The sequence below is a fragment of the Heterocephalus glaber genome, unplaced genomic scaffold (genome assembly GCF_053883595.1).
Source record: "Heterocephalus glaber isolate CG9 unplaced genomic scaffold, H.glaber_assembly_v1.0 deba00000331, whole genome shotgun sequence".
NCBI lineage: Eukaryota > Metazoa > Chordata > Mammalia > Rodentia > Bathyergidae > Heterocephalus > Heterocephalus glaber.
The window spans coordinates 7,954,290-7,971,954 of record NW_028258142.1 but is presented as its reverse complement, the minus strand read 5'-3'; positions in this window follow the sequence as shown (position 1 = coordinate 7,971,954).

Below are 17,665 nucleotides of genomic sequence, written 5' to 3'. Positions count from 1 at the left end.
AGCTGACCTTGAACTCACTATTTAGACTATGCTGGCCTCTAGCTCACAGAAATCCTCCTGTCAGCCTCAGCAGCATTAGGATTGCAGGTATTGACACCTTGCCTGTCTTCCATACAGTTTTAACAAGGTAGCTTTTCTCTCACTAACTTTCTAAGGTTAACTATAAAATCTGAGTAAAACATAAAATGATTTTCTTAGAAAACAGACCATAAATCCAGAATATAAGGCACAAAATCCTGGAGGAAGGGGGAACATAAACTGCAATTTGAAACCAGCCACTTTCCTTCTAATGTGTAGGCAGTAAGCTTATGTAGAAAGTGATATTTTAGGGTTATTCAAACTCTGAAGTAGTTGTATAGACAAACCACAAAAGTACAAGTCTAGAGACCTACATTTCTGGTGAGGAAACATAGAAAAGGAAGCCTGATATTGAATGCTTTTCCTAATTGAACCATTCCTTCCTGAGATTTACTGGATAAGAGAGCAAAACATCCATCAGAAAGAAAAAGCCTGGAAGTTAAAAAAGTAAGCGGCAGATGGAATGGGTTTAGGAATACAGGAGTTGAAGGTGTGCAGAAATAGAACTCTGATTAATCAGTCCTAATATCAGCCAAATGATTGAAGTGCTCAGGTTGTGGGCAAGCTGGAAAAGGACTTTGATGAGAACTGAAATGCATCTTCCTTCCCCACTGGATCAAGATGAGTACTTAAACTCTAAACTACTTCAAGAATAAATGGAGCATCCTTTTGGGATACAGAAAATATTAATTAAAATCCGAATTATTTTAAATTCTACCTGTCATGTAATAAAAATATGTCAGTTATTCCAGGAAATAGAACCAAATAAATAACAACCAACAGTGAAAAGAAAGCAGTAGAAATACAATCTGAAGTGATTTATAGATTTGAATTATAAGACATAGACAGTAAAATCACTTTGATTACTAGTAGGAAAACTGAAAAAAGAACAGAATTAAAGCAAAGGATAACATTAAGAAAAAATTCTAATAGAAAAATTCTAATAACAGGAATTAAGAATTATATTGGTAAGTTTAATAGCAAATCAGATTTTTCTGAAGAAGAAAATTAAGAAATTAGGATATAAAATTCAAGACTGAATAGAAAGAAATAGGGGACAGGTAGCAAATGCAGAGAAGAGTGAACTAGAAAAGATAAGAAGACGTAATATCCTGACCCATCAATAGACAGACAAAAAAATTACTGAATCAAAAATACCAGAAAGGGCCAGGGATTCAGCTCAGTGGTTTTGCCACCTGCTGTGCAAACGCAAGGACCCAAGTTTGATCCCCGGTACCAAAAAAAAAAGAAAAGAAAAAACAGGAATATATAGTGAAATAAATGCGAAGAAAGCTGTATCTAGAATACAGTTTTAAGTTTGAAAACTATAAACAGCTAATAAAAGATATATTTCTTTAACAGGTCAAAACTTAAAATTGTGAATATAAATAATAAAAACCAGAAGGAAACAACATGAACTCTTACATAGCTGAAAGAAATTTTCCTATTGGATGGGAATATTAATGAGAAATCAATGTGAAGTAGAAATGCTTCAGTCAAATGAATGCTGAGAAAATTTGAGAGATCCATACAATATAAATAATAGTGGGGATTTTTTAAGTGGAAATAAAATGATGTTAGATTGAATCACAGAAATCCAAGGAAAGAATTTTGCAGTTTAATTAAATATTAAATATATGCCAAATTTAAGATCCAGTAATTCCATTTTTAGGCATTTGCCTAAGAAAAATGAAAACATGCTTTCACTAAAACGTTGCATATGAATTTAAGGGAAGTGTTATTCTTCCCAATCACTGAATCTGAGATATACATCACTGTCATCAGGAGAGTGAATGAACAAATTTTTGCATATTTTACAATAGAATACTGGTACAATAGCAATGAAAACAAACTCCTGATACATGAAACAGCATAAACAAGTTTTGAAAACAGCATGTAGTGCAAAAGAAGCCAGATACCAAAAGCTATGTTTGTAATATGATTCCATTTTCATGAAAACCAAGAACAACCCTAGTTTATGGTTAACAGTGTTTTTTTTTTATGGGGGGTTGGTTAAATGGGCTGATAGAAATATGTATATCAAATATAGTACTGATAATATAAATTATTTTATCAAACTCACAATATTATATCCCGAAAATCAATATATTTGAATGCCTGTAAATTGTATCTCAAGAAAAGATAAAAGATATTCTCTAAAATAGTAAAAGATAAAGGAAACTTCAAGGCAAGATGCATTACTAGAAACAAACAATAATATTGCATAACGAAAAGGTCAATCCACCAGAAATATATAACAATTCCAAATTTATGTTGCTAAATATCTAATCTTCAAAGGTCACCAGACTTCAAGCTGGTCCCCCAAAGTAGAGATTAAGATATTTGACCTACTCTACCTGTGGGGTAGTTGCAGGCTTGTTGATTTCCATCACAGAGAGAATTTACAGGATGCATCAGTAAGAGTTAGAATGGGATTTATTAGGTAGAACTTTACAAGCACAGACTCAGACTTAGAGTGCAGTCCCTCAAAAGGGAGAGAGGTGCATTATAGTCTGGAACTGGAAATATTTATTTTTTTGGTGGTGGAAATCTAGAATTTTTGATTCGGTAGAAAATTTAGGCTTGGTTTACAAGAGAAAATGGATGGCCCAATCACAGATAGCTAGTGACTTATTTTACTAGTAAAAGGATGGCCTATTTTACAGAAGAAAGGGCCAGGTCATCTATTGCATTTTTTAAAAAGATGGGTGTCCTGATTTTCCCCCCAATTTCTCAATTCTCTGAATCTATTTCTTTATCTTAATATCAGTTTTTTGCCCTTTGCCTTATCAACTAAAGTATTTTATGGACTTATAATATCTTTTAAGAGATTTGGGTGCAAGGGAGCTGGAAGAAAAGAAACATAAACTAGCCTAGGGAGTACAGATATGGGGAACCTGGGGAACTCTGATTATTTTCTGAAGCTGCAGGCTTCTTGAAAGTACAATTTTTAAATCATGGTTATTCTTGCCTCCTTTCTACCTTTATTTCTTCTAGTCCACCTCACAAAGATATAAAGTAAAATCTAACACAACTAAAGGGAAGAAACATATATAAAATTAAACATTTGGATTTATTTATTGATATACAACAGAAAAAATTGGAAAAAGAATGTTAAATATATATCAGGGCCAGTGAGTTGAAGGGAGGCCCCATCAGGTGAGATTCCCAAAGAAAAGAACACATGTGGATCAGATATTACAAAGCAGGAACAAAACTTTAATTTCCAGCACAGAATTTATAGTAGTTCTTTATCAGCTTTATGAAGACACAGTAAGACAAAATATTCTGGGTGACCTTGAACGCCATATGGCACGTGCATGGTTATCTATGCTGATTCATTTTTATATAATGGAGCCCCATCCGGCACCTGCACTAAATGATAGGGTTGTGTCCTCAGGTGCCCTCAGGCCTCCTATAATATACTAAAGAACTGAATAACATTATCAAATTAATATTGAAACCAATATTAAATAATGAATGATATAAAAATAGTTATATTAAATAGTTGTATTAAATATAATTAATCATATGTTCCAAAACCCCACAATATTGATTATGCCCAAAACATGCTGTGAGCAGCACAGGCTACAAAGAGTTAAATCCCTCGATTGGCTTACTTTAAGAAGGGAGTCTGACTGAAGCTACGTGACTCACAGAAGTATCTCATGAGCAATGTGGTAGTGGGCAGGTTAAAATGACCTCCCCGCTAACAGCCACAGCCAAGACAAGAGTAATGGCCTATGAGGCTGTGGGGGCTAATACAAGATGACAACCATAGCTGAGGTTAGAGTAATGGGACTCAAATTCCATTCCCACAATTAGTGCCTTCATAGCTTGAAGGACAATGCTGTGATTACAACCATATATTTTGTTCATCTTGCTTTTAATTTGAAAATGCTTTGACTTCTCTTTAAAGCCTTGCCTACATTAGTTTCCATAGTAATTTCACGTACTGCACATCTATACATGCACCTTTACCCTGACTGATGAATAATAAAATTCAGTGGAAGAAATGGACCAGTGCCCTTTGCCAAAGGAGCAATGGCTGTCCCAGTTCACACTTTGTTTTTAACTCTGTCTTAAGTTTTCTTCAACTTAGTATCATGCATTGGGCAGGTGGGGACTAGAAACTTACTGCAGGAGTCTCTGACACATATGGGGTGGGAATAGTTGCAGTTAAAGAATCAAACTGGACCTGAAATGGACCAGATACCACCTTGTAGAAAGACCATGCCCTTTCAGTAATCAGTGTAACCCTGTATAAGCTTTTGTTTTGTTTTCATGTGTTTTGAATTTTATTTCCTTCAGTCATACAAAGAAATTTCAGTATGAAATACTGAGTAACAGTGTTTTACTATCAAACACCTAATTCTAATCTCCCTCAAAAATTGTATGTCATGTTCATACCACTGTGTTTTGAGGCATCAATTATTTTGTTCACTTGTTTCTTTTCCCATAATGGTTTTTCAGATTTATTCATGAACACAGTGAAGGATTGACTCAGCAACTTGTGTCAGTCAAACCCTGCACATTCAAGAGAGAAAACCAGTTCATGACTGGCTGCTGGGAGACAACCTCTTACCCTTTGGAATATCACCATTGTCATCTTCTTCCTAAATAATTTACAAATTGTCTTTGTTTGCTTGAGTTCTTGACCACATTTTATGAGTTTGTCCGGTGAGTGGGAAGAATGAACTGAATAACTAAAGTCAGTCACATGAGCCCTGCCTGCCTAAAAATCTGATACCTTGGGCAGGGCATGGTGGCATTGGCCTCTAATCCTTGGAGGCTGAGGAAGGAGGATTGAAATTTCAAGCCAAGGAGGAGTAGTTTAGCAATTTAGCAAGGCTATCTGAATATAAACTATAAATTTTCCTTATGAAAATGTCCCTCTGAGAAGCACTGAGTTTGCTTCTTTCATGTAGACAGTTGGTTTCACTAATTTGAAACAGATTTTTTCTATTAATAATCTTGGGATTTCACATTGTACTATATAGCCATAAATTTCAATCACATAACTGTTTATAAGCCTGAGGCTTAGAATTTTCTCTCCCTGATAGTTCTTACCACTTTCTTGGGCTGGTAGATAGAGTATATGTCCCCTATTATCCTAATATTGTAATACCCAAATTATTGTGTTCATCAGTCTATCCATACTTCTAACTTTACATGGGAACAACATTTCCAACTCTTTTTCTTAAATCAGGTGGTTATCTATTCTTTTTAACTCATGAACCGATAATAAACTACTATTCTTTGTGGAATAATCCTATGACTCACTGTCTTATATTTAAATATACCCAATAGCCACAGTACGTTTCACTTCAATTTTAATTTGAACTTCACTTTTATAGTTGAGATGTTTATATGTCTTATGTTTAATGTCAGAGGAAACTGAATATATATCATACCAAGCAAGCCAGTACTGTTAATCTGAATGACTCAGATGACTCAGAGGTGGCCAAAGAACAGATAAATGTTTTAACCAAAATGAAAGGTAACCAATAACAATAATCAAGAAAAGTGGACATTTTAGAATCCATAAAATTAAGCAACCAAATTAAGATTGAAGTCTCCTAAAAAAAGAATTAACAATTTTTTCAGAAGCACTTATTTTACTCTCGAGATTTATGCATTAAAACTTAGTGTTATCATGGTAAACATATGTGAGGACAAACACTTTCAGGTGGATTCTTCTTGAATATTTGTGCAGTTCATCAGACTTAAGATTTCTAGTTAGAGAGACAAAAAGTGAGTGCCTTTGTTATTACTGTGAGTTCTTCATTGACAATTGTGAGGCAGAAGATTAGGGTACAGCAAACTGGCTAGGGAAGTGGGCATGACCCATTAAACTTTCTTCACAAAAGAGTTCCAAACGCTCTGCACAGAACCAATCAGAGAGAGCTATCTTCAGTTCTTCTTGTGAGAACTCAAACAGGCTTTTGATAGTATGGCCTAGACCTGACATCAGCCCGAGAAGTGAAAGATAAAAAAGACACCCACCGTCCAGCTGGGGCCATTGTTAGCTCTTTCAGTGGCCCACCTTCTTCTTTCCAGGGTGCAACTCTTTTTTTAACCAAAGTGACTCTACAGAGCATGTTTCTTTTCTTTTCTTTTATCTTTTCTTTTCTTATCTTAATAAATGTAAAATCTTGGGACATTTGCACTTGTCTTGACCAATTCTTTGCTCAGGCAAACAACCTTCAGAAGGAGACTCCAGCACCCCCGAACCTTGTAACAATTGGACCCAGTTATGTTCCTCACTTGACACTGTGCAGGAAACGTTCACTAAACATTTACCGTATTATAGACCTAGCAATTTTTCATTCTACTATTAAAATGTTATGTTCAATAAATTTTATTTTAAATTTACAAATATGTATTACATCTAATAAAAAATTATGAACTATTTTTTTAATTTATATATTAATTGGTACATTTTAGGTATACAACACATTTACATTTACCATTGGGTGCTTGTACCTGAACATGATGTATCTTAGTTCTTATTTTTTTCCCCATTACTTATGTGCCCTTCACCCCCACCACCCTTCCCTATTTACATAGACTTTGTTTCCATTTTTTTTTCTTTCTCATAATTTTTCCTCTCCTTTCTTCCCTTTCCCCTTCCCCTCTCGCCACCCCTCCACCTTTGGACCTTTTCCTATTTCAAATTATCAATTATTTGTTTTAGTCATTTTCATCCTTATTTACACTCAGTTTCTCACACTAGAGAAACTATTCAGTATTTACACATGTGTGTCCTATTTATTTCACTTAAGAGAATGGCATCAATATCCATCCATTTAGCTATAAATGACTCTAGTTTCTCGATCTTTATGGCTGAGTAGTAATTCATTTTATTAAAAAAAACCACATTTTCTTTATCCAGTCTCCAGTTGATGGGCAATTGAGCTGTTTCCAATACTTAGCTATTACAAATTGTGCCGCTATAAACATAGGTGCACATATATCGCTGTGGTATGATTCTTTTAATTCTTTGGGAAAGATACCCACCCAGTAGGTGATGAACTATTTTAGTCACAGACTAGTAGCATGATATGTAACTACTTTTATCAGATTATTACAAGCCAAATAATCTATTTGTGTGTATATTAGTAGTAATTCTACTCGGTGATAAAATCCAAGCAGTGTGGTACATAAATTAATCAAGGACATAAACTAGGTAACATCTACAACAGAGAGATTGTTCAACTTTATTTAATGGTCACCGACAGCCGGAGCTCAATCTGATATTTGTGATTTCACTGAGCACCTAAAGCAGTCTCCACACGTGAAAACAGCATGCTCCATACCCAAGTATTGCTTACACTTATAGCTCGTGTGTTGTTTTCCTTTTTTTTTTTTGGCATGACATACTTGACATCTTGCTTATCTTCTTGCTTTTTTTGGAGATTCTTGTGGTGTTTATCCTGTCTGTCCACCCGTTTGCTCCAGAATTCTGTTGGGGAGCTCTTTGGCAGATATATACTGTTCTTTCTTTATTGTAACTGACCATTTATCAAGTCGAGTCCCAATCCTCTAAGAAAATTTTCCATGATATTTTGTGCCTATTTTCTTTGTAAACTATGAAACTATGCTTAACATGTTTAGGATTGAGTAAAACACAGCTATTGGCAAATGCTTTGCCTTTCCAGTGATATTATAGTTCCAGTGATACGATATGATATGATACGATATGCATAACTCATCAACAACATCTAATCCACCTTTCATTTTGTTGTAAAATGTCAACATTAATGGCTTCATTTGTATTGAGGATTCATTATCAATCTTGTTATTTGTTTGTTTTTTTTGAAACAGGATCTTACTATATAATCCAGGCTAGCGTTGAACTCACTATATAGCATAGGCTGACCTTGGACACACAGGATCCTTCTGATTTAGCCTCCCAAGTGCTAGGATTACAGGCATCCACAACCAGCTTTGCTATTAATCTTATCATCATGGTGTAACATTGCCAGTATCAATATTATTTTGTTTTTATTCACCATAGTGCTGTCCAAGCTAGCCTAGAACTCACTATGTAGCACTGCTGACCTTGAACTCACAGGATCCTCCTGCCTCAGCCTCTTGAGTATTGGGATTACAGGTGTGCACCATGTCCAGCTTCACTACCAAGCTTACCATCATGGTGTAATGTTGACCACATCAATACTACTTTGTTTTTCTTTACCATATAGGAGCCCAATGTTATGTCTTTTCTGAAATTCATTATAATATACATTTCTCTATTGTGAACTTGCAGCATTTTTTTCAGGAATCTCTTCTTTGTTCCTATGCTGGTCAACTGGTGTTCTTTTAGCAAATGTAACATCAATGGGTAGGTGATTAGTGAACCAGTTGTTGAATGTTGGATCAGTTCTTGAAATAGGTGTAACAAGTCCATTCACAACATCATATGGTTTATTACTGCACAAATAGAGCCCTGGTAGCTGAGCTCCAGGGTAAATGTCTAAATTCAAGGTGTAAAATGCCTTTGCTTCTACAAGGACATGTATTTTTCTACCATATTTGGGAGGATTATTTGCCATATATCACCAAATACTTCAACAACCACAAAATGATGCAAGTTGTTTGTCAGTTGTCATGTATTCAGATGCTGTATAAATTACTTGACAGTTTAAAACAAAGCTTTCAAAACATGAGCAAATAGATGCCAAATTGTTAATTTTTTTTTTCTTTCTTGGTGGGTCTTTTTGTCTTCAAAACCTAGGCAATTTGGAAGGAAACCAAATCTCGAGTGTCATAATTGTTCTAAAAATTACAATGTCACATCTGTCACTTCTCCATAAATCCTTTAGATTCTGATGATTCGAATTAGGAAGTCCTGCTATGAAGGCTTTTAGTTCAGATAGTGAGGTGTTATGATAGTTATATTTTTGAGTATTACTATTGATACATATAGAATGTTTTCTTGTATTTCATTATTATTGTATTTAAAAATATCTTTTAATGTATTTTCTGTTACAATTTCCAACACTGAATTGCAATGTTGGCATTTCAACAGGTTTCACCCCTGGCAAGAATGTAATAACATTTTCTGACCTAGTACTAATGTTGGATAATTCAGGTATGTATAACCATTTTGTAGTATTTTGACTTGTCAAATATTTATTTACATTACTGCTTTCTTCCTCATCTGCATCAGAGGTCTTCATTCTGTATTTCTCTATCTATTTGTCATATCTTGCTCCATCTCAGTGTCTCAACTTCTTTGGTTTACATGATCCAAGTCATCATCAATAGCTGAATCACCTGATGACTCACTTTCTACCTCCTCCCAAAGTTGTAAAAGCAGATTTTCATGAGACATTGTACTGAAGTAGGCTAATTCTACAAGAAAAAAACAAAAGAAAACATTTAATAAAGCAAATTATATATGAACAAAAATTTAGTGTAGCACATAATGTGGGTAAAATTCACCTTTTTACACTTTGACACGTGGGCACACACCTTGCTGTTTGTCACACCAAGTAGCTGAACAGAAAGATTGCTTCCTGTATTGTCCAAGTGCAGCTACTGAGACTCACAGCAGGCTACCATTATGCTAAAGTACATATTTTCATTAAAAAGTATGGTCAGGGTATTCTTTTTACCCACCATGATGCTCCTTTTTGTTTTCCAAAGAACTTCTTTGCATTTATTGTTATAATGGAACTGGTGGCAGAACTATTATTTTACACCTTTAGGTTGGATAATCTGCATAAAAAAGCTTATTTATCTTCTTCACGTGTATTGTTTCATATGCTGTCACTTGGTACCTGGTAAAACTTTTGATCTGTGATTTTAAAAATCCAGATTTAAAAAAATATGTGTTCCCATGAATATGATTTTGTATATTTCTTCCACCAAATGAACTATAACAAAATATATGACTTTATTATAAATTCAATGGGTTTATATCTTGTACACATTAAAAATATGATAGCGATATTAACTTTAAATTAATTATTTGATGGCTTCTTTTTTCCACAACAAACTTAATAGAATTAAATGAACATATTAACATGTATATATTTTATATAAAGATGATTTGCCCACAGCATCATCTAATTGGCTGAGAGCTTAGAAAGAACATAAAGTAAGAGGAAAGATAAATTCTGTTTTATTTGGAGACAGGACACCCTTCCTCTGCCCAAGGATATCAGAACTCCAGGTTTTCCAGACCTGGTCCCTGAGATTTGTGCCAGAGGACTAGCCAGGCTACGAACTTCTCTGATTCCCCAGTATTCATAAGCTGTATATTCAGATTTCTTGGTCTTTAAAATTGCATAACCCAATTCTTTTAATAAATCATCTTTTCCCCACTTACCTATGCATGTATCATTATCTCTATCATTATTGTATAGAACTATGTATCCATGTAACTTATTGTCACTCTTTCTTTGGAGGGTCCTGACTCAAACACATCCTTTCTTGCCCTTTATCAATTCTCTTGGGAAAAGCATGAGGCTTATAATGAGTTTGTGGGGAGTTAATTAAATAACACCTATCAGCATTAACAAGTCTCAAGTGTTTAACATAAGAAGTCTACGTTTTGATAGAAAGTGGGCTTACCTTTAGGAAGCCTGGATTAGAATCTGTATCTCCAGTTTATCAGCTCTGTGAATGAGATTAGTTGACTTCTTTAACTCAGTTGCCTTACCTGTAATATCAAGATTGTAGTAGCATCTTCCCTCAGAACTACAGAAGAATATGATTAAATAATGTGTCCAAGACTCTTCTTTATAGTTATCTTATTGTACATTAAATTGTCATTTTCACCATGAATGTCTACTCTAAGACCTTAGAAAACTGAAGGGTCTATTATTGAAGAGCCAGCCTATGCTAACAGATGCCTGTGTTGTTTGCCTGTGTAGCAGCTCCAACCTACTTGGAATTGTCAGGTATATTGAGAGTGCTCCAAGGAGAGAAATGGCATTCAGGTCTTGTTCTAAAAGGGCTTGGTCATGATTGCATTGCTGCTTTTTATTAAGCTCCCCAAATATTTTCTTGAATAGTCCTTAGATACGTCTTTTCAGAAACTGACAAGAAGATTGAGCTGTCAATTTACAATTACAAAGAACTGCATCAAGAAAATGTAATGGCATCTGAAAAAATTACAAGTGTATCGATTCAATTATGCTTGTAAACCTCGAGGAGAATATAAATCTCTAAGCTTTTTTCCCCTGAAGTCCATCATGAATAGATGAAAGATTCTTTTGATTAAAAAAACTAATAGAAATAATTAAATTATATAATAAAAATGTTTTACAGCTGTTTTATGCCTGGCTGTGCCATATACACAGTTGTTTTTAATTCCTGCTTATTTATTTTTTGTATCCTGCTTGCTCTGTTCAATACTTTTTCAAATTCTAATTATCATTTAATGTGGGTGTTTGTTTTCAGTGTAGATAATTTTTATATACCCCTTTCTGCTTGTTAGCTTGATTCTCTTAGCACTTTAGCATTTGATTTGGCCCATCATGATTCCTCATATTATGGAAAAGCTTTTCACTCAATCAAAAAGTGTTTACTGTGCATCCATTATATTCCAAAAATAGTCCTATTTTCTGAGGACACAGTAAGACAAAGGATTTCTGCTTTCTGTCAGGGAGCTGGTAATCTCATAAGATAGGTAGACACAAAAATTAATAATCAATTAATTGAATTACCTTATAGTTGCCTTCAGGAAGACAGAATAAGATGCTACCTGTTATAGTGTGAATAATAGTGAGAAATTATCTAACATTATTTTTATCTTCCAACCTTACCAAGCCATTAAACAATATATGACATATAAGAAAACATTGCATTAAAAGCAGTGCTGGAACACAGATAATAATTCCTATGGTATACATTAATGGCAGCATTTGCTGGTAATAAGCATCATGCAAGATGTGATAGGTGGAAGAGATGGACAGGGTACAATTTTCCAAAGCACACATGGACCCATGAGCTTGGAATTCTGGCATTCTCACCTGTGTAGGAATGTTCTTCAGAACCACCCTCCCCTGCTCTACTTACACAGTCTTAAGTAGTTGTGTGAAATTTTCTAGAAAATCTTGAAGTTTGAGAATTTTTTCAGCATCAAAATTCCTTTGGCACATGAAATTGAGACCTGTGGCAAAGCCTCTCTGCCTGTGGCCCTTTTGTTTTTCCAAAGCTTTTTTATATCCATAATTCCTGAACATGGCAATAATGCCGCAACTGTTTACAGGGACTTTGATTTTCTTAGTTGCATAGTGACAGACACACCACACCCCATCACTGCTCACTTGGCTTCTTCATAGGCTTCTTAATATTTCCCATTGACCGGGCTCTACTCCTTGGTAGACTATTCTCAACAAGGCAGAAGAGAATGCCAGGTAATGTGTAGCCATATCATGTTACTACTCTGCTTGCCTTCCAATGGCTTCCCATTGGAGTCAGAAGAAAGACTATTTTTAAAGCAATATCTAATCATCTGTGTTTGATCTCATCCCCATCTACATCTTCTTTTTTCTCCTACCACAGGGATTCTATCATTCCATACCTCTCAGACTATTTTCTCCTCACACATGTAAAGCATACCCCCTTTGCCAGAAAATCTGTTCTCTCAGATACTGACATGTCTCACTATTGTACTTCAGTAATATCTTTTACAATTTTTTTGTGTTTTATTTATTTATTTTTATTAGTGCATGATTGCAGTACATAATGTTTGTATTCCTTTTATAGAGTTGGTACGTGTACATAGCACATCTTAATTCCTTTTTTTCTTCCCTTTTCCCTTCCCTCCCTCCCCCTCAACCTCTTAATCCCTTTCCTATTTGAGAAAGATCCATCTCCCTGCTTCCTACTATCTTTTATTTGCTCTTTATTTACATAGCATCAGAGATGTTTTTGTCTCTCCAATCTCATACCTCAATACCAACTGTCCTTCTAATATGACATGTGTAATTTTTTTCAAAGAACAACATGACATATTTTTTATTAGTTTTGTTGTTTGTTCTTTATTAAACTCTTAGATTGCATAATTCTGTGACTAAATCAGCTCCATTGAGATAGTATGAATGCAATAACTGTTTATTGCATGAGTTTCTACTTTTTGTGAGATGTTTGTTGGATAAATTAACAAGATCCAAAAAAGCCACCAAAAGAAACCATAAAACTTCTTGGAATTCCATGTAACTTCTCAGAATTCCAAAGTAGCTTAACTGCAGAAAACTCCTTAATATAACAAGAAAGGTCTCAGATATTTGTTAGGCTTATAAAAATCACGTATTTTATGCAAGGCAAAATTATCAATAATTTGAGAGATACAGGCAATTATGAAGTGTAGGTGAATCATGTGGAAGTATGGCATTACAAACCTTACCCCCTGGTTTTTTTATTGCTGCCTGTGCCACTCTGACATTTATTTAGCATAAGAATTCTCTAAAGGACTCAGGGAGGGTGTCATTTGCACAATAGGAGATATTTCAATGAGAAAATATTGTTATTTCTACTCAGTCACATACAGACTCTGACATTCCTTTTTAGTAGTTCTTGAATCACAGATCTACGAAGTATAAATGTATTTACCATAAGTTTTCTAGAATGACCAGGAGCATCATGCTAAAATTATCCTATAAGTGAAAGATTCTACTAGAAATTCTTATCAGAACATATTCAAAGAGAAATGACTATGGCCTTTCTTTTGTTCCTACTAGTTTCTCCTCTTTCTCTGGGCTTGCTTGGATAGGAAGTATAGGGGTCAGTTCAGAGGCTTACAGTTAGCTTCCTACACATTTAAACTGATGAGTGGGCAACCCATAAGAAGCAATATATTTCCTGTGTCCATATTTTCAAGAATGAATAACACTTTAGAAATTAACTGGTTAGAGATCTCAGGAAAGGAAGGTTAAAATTCTTGGAACTTCACCTTCTCACTGGTAAAATATAGATGATAACTTCTTTCCTTGAAAACAAGACCTAGCCTGTCCTTTTCTTACCTGCCATCACAATTCTCTTGTTTGGTGGTTACTTTGTAAGGAAGATAAGGCAAGGCTAAAGTAAGGTAAGGACAGGCTGATTAGGGCTGGCATTTTTGATCTCTAGTTTTCAAGGTTGATTATTTTCCACCTAGGTCTTATTTTCAGGGAAAATATGGTGTTGTCCTGAGACTTAATTAGATAAATACATGTAAAGTGCTTAGAAGTGTGCTTAATAGAAACTGAACAGTCAATAGTAGATACACATTTATGACTTCAGTGCAAGGTTGTTTGCTGGTTGTCTACATTTTGATATCAAGATTGTTTTTCTTTTTATACCTTCAGAATTAGGTAATTTTCCGAGGTTTGCTAAGAAAATAGAATTATGTAGTGTTTTGTAAGAGTTCAAATTTTAGAAATGTCCAGAATGCTTTTATATAAAATGAGTTTAATCATAAGAAGCTATGATTTCATCTGATTATGCTATAAAAATGAATCTTTACCCCTATATAGTCATAGATTGCAGGGAATCACAATTTAAACAGACCACTGACTGAGTTAGCATCATTCAATTCTATCAACTACATCTGGCCATCCCTCTGTTTGCTTAAGATAAAAGTTTGATAGTTTGATGGTGGTTGACTTTAAATAGATTAAAATTCTTATCACCAGGGGATTAGATTTAAAGTCATTCCCTGGAAAAAATTGAGGTTATGTATTTTTAACTTTCTGAGCTCTGCAGCTGATTAGTTAGAATTTAAATTTTTGATTCCCCTAGGCAATGGTTTGAAACTTCTTATAGACCAGGACAAAATCTCTGGGGCTCTTTTTGAAGTAGGCCTCTATTGAGCAATCATTTTGAAAAGTACTTTATTTGGAAAGAATAAAGTAAAATTTAAAGACACACAGGAAGTCATTGTGGTCCTCATAAGTGAATTAAGATGTTCTCTAGAGCTGACTAGGAAAGGAATATCACTTGGAAAGGTGATTTTCTTTCATGTCAATTTCATTTCGGCATAAATAACATGCACCTGAAAAAAAGTCCCCATGAAAATTGACTACCTGCCTATGGAAAGAGAATGTCTGCTGATTATAAAAATCATTATAGCAATCTAAAATTTCATATCTCATGTATAGAACTAAAATTCCAGAAATATTCTAGTAACAAAACGTATTTCTAGTGGTTAAGTTCTAATTAGGCAAAGTTGTCATAAATTAAACATAAATATCTCAGGGAAAAAATGTAAATGCCATTACTAAGAAAAAATCCAATTAAAATCCATTATAGCCCTTTGGTTTGTAAAACAGAAAAACTTACTAGATATTGAGAAATGGAACCCATTACACAGGTTAGAGGGCTAAAAAAAGAAAAACAGAATATGGAGTTAACAGAGAGATAATAAACTAAAAATCATCTCCTTCCCTTAGGCTGAAGAAAAGAATGTAAATATCAATAGGGATGGAAGAAATGTCTGGGGAAGCTCAGAGGAGGGCACCCACTCTGGTGCTGATGCTGTGGAGCCCCTGGGGATGTGGTCTCCAAAGACGGAGGAGGGAACTATTGAGTCAAAGTCAATAGGAAACAAACAAAAATAACAAGTCCTCATCTTTGTACTGGCCCTTCAATCTCCCTCTCCTACCCTCTAACAGAAGATCCTGAAGGATCTTTGCAAAAATCAGCTGATCCTAACAGGCAAAGGAAATTAATTTGCAGAGTCCCAGCCTTACTCATTCAAAGCCCAGTGGATTTTAAAGGAGTGACTTCATATCATAGCAGCTGTAGCAGTGCTTAAAAAAAATTATGTTCATATAAACACCTGCTTTCTTTTATAGAAAATATCTTCACATTTTGTACAAACAGAAGTGGGAGACAATGTTTGGTTATAGGAAAGGAGTAAAAAGAGAAAGCATTTTCTAAGTAATTAACTTTTTATTCATTTTAATATCACCAGCAAGTGTTAATAAATTGAAAACATAAAAATTATACTTTCAGAAAAATGGACAAATACACTATGTAAAAATGTTCTCATAGGGTACACACTAGCAAAACTGATATACTTAGACTGCCTTTTAAATACAACTAGCATATAAAATCTAAAAATCTAGAATGCCCCATGGATTCTAAATATATTGAATTGTTATTTAATAAGTAATTTATTCTAAATTGTGGTTTACGAATGATCAATTGTATTATGGGTATGATTTTGTTTAGAATGCCCAACCTACTAATTGAATTTTAAAATTAAAAAATGTTAATTTAATTATACATGTCAATGGGGTGCAGTGTGATAATTCAAGACATGTACAGTATTAATAATCGAATCAGAGTACTTAGCATTTACATCTCCTTAAATTTAAAAAAAATTTTGATTAAAATGTAATTATTATATATTTATGGTACACAATATGATCTTTCAATACATGTATACCATATGAACCGATCAAATTAGGGTAGTGAATGTTTCCATTTCCTTGTCATTACTTTAATCTTTGGAGGCTTTGAACTAAATTTAGAGTAGTAAAATTATTCCAATTTCATCTTTATCATGCATTCTCTTTCATCCAATAAAATTATAAATGTAGGTACAACTAATGTGATGGCTGTAAATAGAAAAATAAATCTTTAGATTAAAATATAAATGTATATAAAGTAGTCCAATAATAAATATAAGCCATGTGTCAGGGCAGGGCTTCTATGGCAAAGGGACGTTAAGTATAATTTTCCACTCATTCGCTCATTTAACAGACACATATGGACAGCCAATTATGTACAGCACAGTCGTTTTGCAGGATACTTAGATTGTTCAGTCCCAATGCCTATCTTCAAACACTTAAATTCCAGGAATCGGCAATTCTAAATTACACATTAATAGCGTATCAGTGTTAGTGTATTGGCCAGCATCATTTCTTCATTCATTCTGTATCATGGCACATTAAAAACTAATAGGCAATGTCTGACTCTCGCTTCATGCCACCTAAATAACCATTACCTCTTTCCCATTTGACCCTATCTTAATCATCTCCCCAGAAACTGCTGTCAGGCACTTAATGTCTTTGAAACATGAGGTTTTTCTCTAAATTGTCTAAAACCATTAGGATCAGAGAGGCAGGGCATGTTGTTGTCAAGAATGCCTGGTTCACAGATATATAAAAGTAGCACAGATCAGAGAAAATCTTCCCACTATGGAATACAAACTGGTAAAACACAAAGGTAAATACCACAGTCCCACTTGTGGCCTTACTGATGTCATGTTATTTATCCACAGCATCTTTAGTTCTCATGGGAACCCCATTAGATACAGCCTTCTCTACTTCATAGATACACGTGAAATTTAGAGGCTTCCAAAAACTTTTTAAACAAAACATATATAGTATTAAGTACAATTAAATTTTGAATTTGATCTGTTGAAAGTTATTTTCACTGTATCACGTTATATTTTGTTATAGTTATAAGACTGCACTCAGCTATACAGCTATTTGCTTGCTTATTTAATAGTAAACTATTATGTGAATTTATGTCAAACAACTTTCTGTGATTGGAAAGCAGGGCTCCCTTTTAATAGCTGCTGTCTGTATGTATAGGGATACTTGGGGCTTTGGAGTTGCTAAGAAGCTCAGACCTTCAA